The sequence below is a fragment of the Cupressus sempervirens genome, chromosome 10 (genome assembly GCF_028749045.1).
Source record: "Cupressus sempervirens isolate cs-2001-9-10 chromosome 10, ASM2874904v1, whole genome shotgun sequence".
NCBI lineage: Eukaryota > Viridiplantae > Streptophyta > Pinopsida > Cupressales > Cupressaceae > Cupressus > Cupressus sempervirens.
Window position 1 is genome coordinate 420,775,213 of NC_143127.1, and position 8,493 is coordinate 420,783,705.

Consider the following 8,493-nt stretch of genomic DNA (forward strand, 5'->3'; position numbering starts at 1 on the left):
GAAAAAAAATTAGTAGTTTAGAAACTAGATTCAAAGGACTACGACTTTTTTTTTTTGTCATATCTGAAAATTTTGAGCATAACTATCTTCAAATTCTTGTTGAAGTTCAAAATTTACAGATTTCAGGAAAAAGGTGTCCACTTATACCCCCCTTTTGGCACCACGACTTTGTGCACTTACCCCTCGTTTTAATAGCTCTTTTAGATAGTTCAATTGCAAGATATTTCCAAGTTGAGTACGAATATCTTTATGTACTGTACAATCTGGTATGAAATGTTGTTCAATTTCAACCATTCCTTTGCTATAGGAAATGTGAAATTTTCTCTTTCCTCTTGGTGACTGGACATCTGTTTGTGTCACATCTAAGATGGTGAGACCCAGTCCTCAACTGAACAACTAAAATTCTAGCCTTTGACTCAATTGCATTCTTTAAATAAGCCTTTTCATTATGTTCCCATATGGGGTTGAACTTTTTGATATAGTGTGATTTTTTGACCTATTTGTTTTTCTAACATGGAAGTCCTGAATTTTTCTTGCACAATTTTTTTTATGTCTCTTCATTGATATTAAGACATTCCTGCCCATTAATGTCCCATTTTCTCATCCACTTCTTTTGCTTCATCCAATTCTTCTTTCAATAGTCCTAATTCCTCTGAATAATAATTTTGGGTTAGTGATTTTTTTCTTCATGTTTTAGATTTTTTTAAATAGCTTAGCAAATAGAGTATAACTGATGCTTCCATTGGAAACATCTTTGCTTCATTCAACAGGATCTCATAGAGAATTGTGGATTTGACTTTAAGAATATTGATGATTAAATCTTCTTTGACTTTTTCTAGTTGTCTCTAGTTAAGGTTTGACATACTACTCCCCCCAATCTCACAATCGTAGAGGACAACTGGCGCAACCAACAAAGCAAAGAGGGTTTTCCAATCCCACAGCTTTGGTTTCTTGCACCTGTTTTGAAGTAGCTAAGAATTTGTCCATCCTCTTTGAATCCTTTTTATTCCAACACTCTCTTCAACAAGCTTTCCCTAAGGATAAAGCTAAAATGCTGCTTCTTCGTGTTAAAGAAAAACATTGTTAATTTGATCTTGCTGGTTTTCAGTTACTTCCCAACTTTGTGGCAAAAGAGCTCTAAAGCCTTCAAATGTTCTTTCAAACCATGAAAAGGTTTCATAATAAGAATCAGGCTGGCTATATACAAAAGTTGCTTTACCATGACTAGTTGAATACCTTCAACTATAATTTTATTTAGCCATTCTTCTAGTCTGTCAATATATAACTCAAATAATGTAGAATATAGAACACACCACTATTTGACTCTAATGTCATTACTAAAAAATTTAGACAAATCCTCTTTAATTTTGATTTTACCACAAACTTTCTTATAAAATTTGAGTACGATAAAAGTGTGAAGGAAGGCTCTAGTACATAACTAAGATTTCCAAGCTGTTGTAGCATACCACCTTAAACCTTCACTATTGAATGCATTATCATTTTTTCATTTCTTAAGCTATGGCATGGTCAAGCCTTGTGTTTCCATGACTCAAAGCTATGTTGACCTAGGATGTTGTTGAATCTGATAGCAGGCAAATGTCTTCTAACAATTGGAGATTTCTCCGTGAACTAGTGCCTTAATTAATGCTTTAGTGCCATTTAGTTTGTCAATCATCAATTTTAAATTCTAATTTTAACATGTTTATTATTAATAAATGGTATATTATAGTTCAAATTTTTATTATTGATTCATATTATATGAGTAGTGGTTTGTACAGATTTATGACTTATAAGAATGTATGGTCTATTTAGCACTTATTGCATTCTAGCAATGTTGATATAGATGACAAAACTTCTTAAAAATCTCCATCCTTGCACTACTCTAACTCAAAACCTATTTAACCATAAAATTTTCAAGATCAAAATCAGTCAGTTCACTAGCCCATTTAAAAATTAATATCATATGAATTCAATATTTATTCTCAATGTCCCTGGCACTAGAAAAGTCTTATTCTGAGTGGTTGAGCTAACCAAATTCTTTTAACATATATTTTGTCTTTTAAATGTAAATTGTAATGACATAAAAAAAATGTGTGACTTATAGAGATAATAATAGGAATATAGGACATATAAGTAATTTTTGTAGCATTAAATACTAACACATGATGCTAGATTCTCAAAGAAGTGCCTCAACCTTCTTACTTATTGTTTGCTGCTTAACCCTTTTCTAAGCATACTTACATGCTGACTTTCTATCACACCCACCTTTGATAACTAAGCATTTGTTAAATGAGGAAAAGGAAGTTGTTATCACAAACTGTAAAAAAGGTATTCAATTTCTGAGGGACATCAAATTTTGTTGCTCAGGCAAGGTTTTAAATTCAGCTCCTATTTCACATGCAATTGTCTTTTTATTAAAAATATCATGGTGCTTGCAAACTTGGAGTAGAATGCTAATAAAGTTAACATGTGATGTTATTTGTTTTTGTCACAGTGGCAATTTGGTCCAAGAATTTTTAAGAAGGTTGTAGTGCAGAGATCATGTTTGATAGTTGACCAGGATCCTTACAAATTTTGCAAAGAGGACATTGAGATTATCTGGTGTAGGACAACAAATTTCTTAGCAATCTATAGCATTGGATAGTCAAATGCATTTTGTTTGAAACTTCCTGATGGTATCAAGCTTACTAAAATCATTGAAAGCTTGAATTTGCATAGAGCAATGATAGAGCAACTTATTCTAGAAAATGGCAATACATTTTCTCCCTTTCCATGTATGGTTCCAACTATTAATGTTCCAGAGGGTGTTAATCTGCCTTATGAGATACTATTTCAAATCAACTCTCTTATTCATCATGGGATACTCAGTGGCCCAACACTAAATTGTCACTTTTTTGATTTGCTAAATAATGAGAAGAAATCAGCTTTGCACATATGTATGGCCTTAATAGAACTGCATAAATTGAAGTCAACATGTTTCAACCCTGAAAAATGGCTTCAAAATCAAGTAAAGAAGTTGCAAATTAGTCAAAATCAGTTGAAGTCTCTGAAATTTTTTGGACATAATGACACATTAAAATTCCATCGGGCCCTAGTTACTCCAACTAGGGTCTACTTTTTGGGCCTCGACTTGAATATTTCAAGTCGAGGGACAAGGCATTTGTCAAATTATGTTGATGATTTCCTCAAAGTCTCTTTTGTGGAGGAGGACTTTAATAAGCTTCATTCAATTTCTTTGACTACAAAAACTAAATATGGTTTTCATGCAAGACCACAAAGATCACAAGTATATGATAGAATATTGTCAATTTTGAAGGAAGGCATTACAATAGGAAAAAAAAGATTTTAATTCCTTGGCTTCTCGGCTAGTTAGTTGAGGGAAAATTCAATCTAGATGTTTGCTTCAAATGACAAAGTTATTGCCGAGTCCATTAGAAAATGGATGGAAGATTTCCACTATACAAATGATTGAGCCATACATGCCACGAAAATGGAGCAACCATCTAACTCTTCGAGGTAAACATTAAATGTTCAAGATCATGAAGTTTCCCTTATTCTTGATAGTTACATTTGTACAAATGGTATCAACTACTATTATTTAGATGGAATCAGGAAGATTTCTTTACATTTGGCAAAGCAGATAGCTCATATTTGTCGATTGAATATGCCTCCTCCTTCAATGTTCCAGATTGCTATGTTGAATCCAAACTAAATGTGATCTCTCGAAAATGAGATAGGTTATTTTAGGCCTTATCATCACTATCGTGTAGCATTTGATAGTTCATCAATAGCCCTCACTAGTTCTAAGTTATGACCCTCGAAAGATCGACCTCGAAACACACTTAGAGAACCTTGGGACTCCTTGGTACGGGGTGGCTGTAGATGATGGATGGTCTCTGTGGCCAAAATAAGGGTGTCACTAGGGTTCACCCACCCATCCAGAGCTAATGGTACTAATGATTCGATGACAAGATCGGCAATTTCAAAGTTACATTGTGGTGCACCTATGAACTGAGGCATACTGCGAGTTTTGGCATTGAGTGAGATCATTGTGCCAAATACAAATGGAATGTGATCTCTTGAAAATGAGATAGGTTATTTTAGGTCTTAGCATCACCATCCTGTAGCATTTGATAGTTCATCAATAGTCCTCACAAGCTCTAAGTTATGACCCTCAGAAGATCGACCTTGAAATGCACTTAGAGCACCTTGGAGACTCCTTGGTATGGGGTGGCCGCAGATGATGGATGGTCTTTGTGGCTGGAACAATGGTGTGGCTAGGGTTCATCCACCCACCTAGAGCTAATGGTGTTGACGATTTGATGCCAAGATGAGTAGTTTCAAAGTTACATTGTGGTGCACCTATGAACTAAGGTACACTACGAGTTTTGGCATCGATTGAGTTCGTTGTGCTGAATCCCAATGGAATGTGATCTCTCAAAAATAAGATAATTTATTTTAGGCCTCAACATCACCATCCTAGAGCATTCAATAGTTCATTGATAGCCCTCACGAGCTTCGAGTTATGACCCTAGAAAGATCGACCTCAAAATGCACTTAGAGAACCTTGGGGACTCCTTGGTATGGGGTGGCTGCGGACAATGGATGGTCTCCATGGTTGGAACAAGGGTGTCACTAAGGTTCACCCACCCACTTAGAGCTAATGGAACTGACGATTCGATGCCAAGATCAGCGGTTTCAAAGTTGCGCTATGGTGCACCTATGAACTGAGGCACACTGCAAGTTTTGGCATCGAGAGAAATCATTGTACTGAATCCAAACGAAATGTGATCTCTTGAAAATGAGATAGGTTATTTTAGGTCTCAACATCACCATCCTGTAGAATTCAAAAATTTATCAATAGTCCTCACGAGCTCCAAGTTATGACCATTGGAAGATCGACCTCAAAATGCATTTAGAGCACCTTGGAGACTCCTCAGTATGGGGTGGCCGCAGATGATGGATGGTCTCCATGGCTAGAAAAAGGGTGTGACTAGGGTTCACCCACCCACCCAGTGCTAATGGAAGTGACATTTTGATGCCAAGATTAGCAGTTTCAAAGTTACGCTGTGGTGCACCTATGAACTGAGGCACATTGCGAGTTTTGGCATTGAGCGAGATTGCTGTGCTGAATCCAAACGAAATGTAATCTCTCAAAAATGAGATAGGTTATTTTAGGCCTCAACATCATCATTTTGTAGCATTTGAAAATTCATCAACAACCCTCATGAGCTTCGAGTTATGACCCTCGGAAGATCAACCTCAAAATGCACTTAGGGAACCTTGGGGACTCCTCGATACGTGGTGGCCACAGACGATTGATGGTCTCTGTGGCTAGAACAAGGGTGTCACTAGGGTGCACCTGCCAACCTAGAGCTAATGGCACTAACAATTTGAATAGTTCTAGCTGTTAGGAGTTAGATTTTGAAAAGTTGTCAAGAAAATTGCAAACGTTGCTAAGCAACTTTTTGCAATTTTTGCAATTTTTGTGCTAAGACAAGTTTTATTGCAAATGGACTCTACAAACTCATAGGGACCCTAATAATGTTCTAAACATCTAGACTTACCTAAAAAATATGGAATTTACCAAAAATCCACTTTATTGGACCAATTGATGGCCAAGGCTTATAGTTGCACAATGGGGTCTTGTGTCCATTACAAATGTGGATGGTCATAGGGAGTTCATTAGATCTATCCCTAGACCTTATTACATCAAGAAAAGAAAAATTATTAGGTTCTTTGAACTAGTGTTTCCTGTATTTCATTAATGTTATTGGACTAAGAACCAATTTTTCTCTCAATTGGAAGGGTGGGCCTAAGGCTTCAACACTAATGGGTGATCTTGAACCACCTTGGTAATGACTAGTTCATTTAGAGAGGCTTGAGACTACATGAAAATAAATTCTTATCACTTTTACTCTTGTTTCAAGGGGTGGTCCTAAGAGCTCAACATATTAGAATGATGTTAAATCACCATATTAATGAATAGCTCATTTGGAGATGGTAGCTAACCAAAGCATAGAAGATTATTTTTATAGTATTGTAAAAGTTTTTTGTGAGAACCTTGCTATAAAATTCAGAGTATATGCAATTTTTCCAATGATTCTAAGCATGGTAACCAATGGAGGAAGAGTTGGCATGGTTGTAATAATGCATGGTAACCATGATGAACCAACAAAAAGGAGAAACACTATGAACCATGATGCACTTGAACATAAAGATGATTATGGAGAGGATCAAATGCAACATGTTGCTTCAATCCCAAATGTTGAAAATATACAAGTGATGTAGAGGATATGGTGATGGACCCAAGTAACAACCTAAAATAGGCAAATTTGTAACAATGTGCCAAGTGACCCTTCTAGGTGCTGATGGTCAAATCCCACAAATGGTCAAGTCCAGGAGGTTTTAAGGCTTTGATGAGTTTTTTTTGACATATTCACCATGTTCCAACACTTACCCTTGAGTTTTAATACTTTTCAAGCCAAAATGCACAACATGCCAAAATGTTGTCTATGCAACTTTACAATTCTGTGACAACAGCAAGACAAATAGGTGGATAAATTTAATTTTTTCTGAAATACTCCTTGAATAAATGGATGTTATGGATAACCTTTATCCTTTCACAAAACATATATAAGACTTAGATACCCTTCCTTTGGAAAATATCAATGAACTTTCACACTTCTCTTGTTTTTTAACAATGTAGAAAAGATGCATTTACAAAGCAACCACTAGAAGGACTTAAGATATGGACTCCAAACTTTGCATAGGCTCCTAAAATGAATTCAATTAGACAAATTCACTCTCAATTTCAGTCTATGGGTTCCCTAACTCCAAAAGCTCCAATTCACCTTCTTAAAACCCTTATTCCTAGGGCATCACCAATCTCACACGTGCCAATCCTTCTTGGACTAATTCAAAATTTAGACATCTATGTTTTATCACCATAAACATGAATCAACTCACAAACACTACCCTCTTTAAGGAAAATATCTTCCTATAGGACTGTCCCCTTAACTTCAACCCTTATTTTCACCCTTTTATGTTTGGTGGCCATGAATTATTCTAGTTAGTTGATCATTTCAGGGTTAGAAAATATTATACATGTTAGGAAAATGGCATTCCATGAAGAATCAGGTAAGAATTTCATGGAATGACCATGATTAGATGAAAAAGCTATCAAAATGCTTATGAAAAGGACTGCTACAACCAACAATAAGCAAGTTAGATGAATAACCCTTCAAAAATGAAATCAAAACTTGGTCCTAAACTTCCTTACAGATCTTAGAAGATGTTTCAATGCATTAGAATATTATAAAGAACTCAAAAACTCCAAAGAACCTTCAAATTGCTATTAGAAATCAAAGCTTTTTTATTCAAAATTCAGAATAACTCCGTACAAACTTCCCTTACAGTTTGTACAAACACTATTTATAAGTTTTAGGGGATGGTTAATAACCCCCTCAACCACCTCCAATTGGTTTCACTTCCTATTCCTTCATAGAATTTAAACTATGGAGTTTCCCTCCAAAATGCTTATGTAGCCGTTACATTCAAGATTTGAATTTTCTAAAGCAATAAGCTAAATTTTAAGTGACTTATTGAATGTTTCAACTTATGAAATGACTTGAGATTATTATGAGACCTTATTAGGACCTATCTAATGACTCACTTGCCCTATGCAAACCTAGACATTACTAAAATTCAAATCTCATGGTCCTTTACAACTTTTCAATATGAAAGTCTTTCAAAACATTATACAATATTATGACTCTTTATGCTTTCAAATTCCATGATTGGTTGCAAAATGGAAGAAATCAAGTATTCTAATTGTTCATCCATACTTTCTAGATTTTTCTTATTTGATTAGTTTGATAAAAATAGTTTTAATAATCATAATGTCAACTTTATGTCAAATAAGGAAAAAGCCAAACTTGTAATAAGATATCCGCAAGCAATTATCTTTCATATAGTTAAAAATGCTCTTAAAATTGTCATTATAGCCTTGTATCACATGCAAATATGATTTGCAAGAACTTGTTCAATATCTTCCTCTTATAATTCCTTACAAAGAACCTTCTAAAATACAAATTAGAATGTGCAACTAATTTAACCTTTCTTTTTCATTATTACAAAAACCATATACAAAAAAAGTTCACATTTTACATCATAATACATCATAAATCTTAGGAATTCTTCCCAATACCAACCCCCCTGCCCTCCAACTCTTCATGATGTACCTACATTCCAATATCATAAAAAAATTAGTAACTTATTCTATTAAACAAGACAATCATCAGTTCATTGAATCATTATGAAGAAAATAACATAAGAAGTAAATATACCTAGTCGAGTGCTCCAATAGGGTCCTCTCTCTATTTTAGAATCTCCAATAGGGCTTCATGATCAACATTACCAATAGTAAAAAGTTCTTTTACTTTTGGTCTTCCTTGATGCTTCAACAACTTTACATTTGTTGCTATAATAAAA

General features: G+C 34.9%; 1 pseudogene; it reads left to right on the forward strand.

Annotated features, from left to right (window-relative positions):
* The window catches only part of LOC149534497 (RNA-dependent RNA polymerase 2-like), a 40,623-nt pseudogene extending 36,911 nt beyond the window's left edge, over window positions 1–3,712 (forward strand).
* The last annotated feature ends 4,781 nt before the right edge of the window (window positions 3,713–8,493 follow it).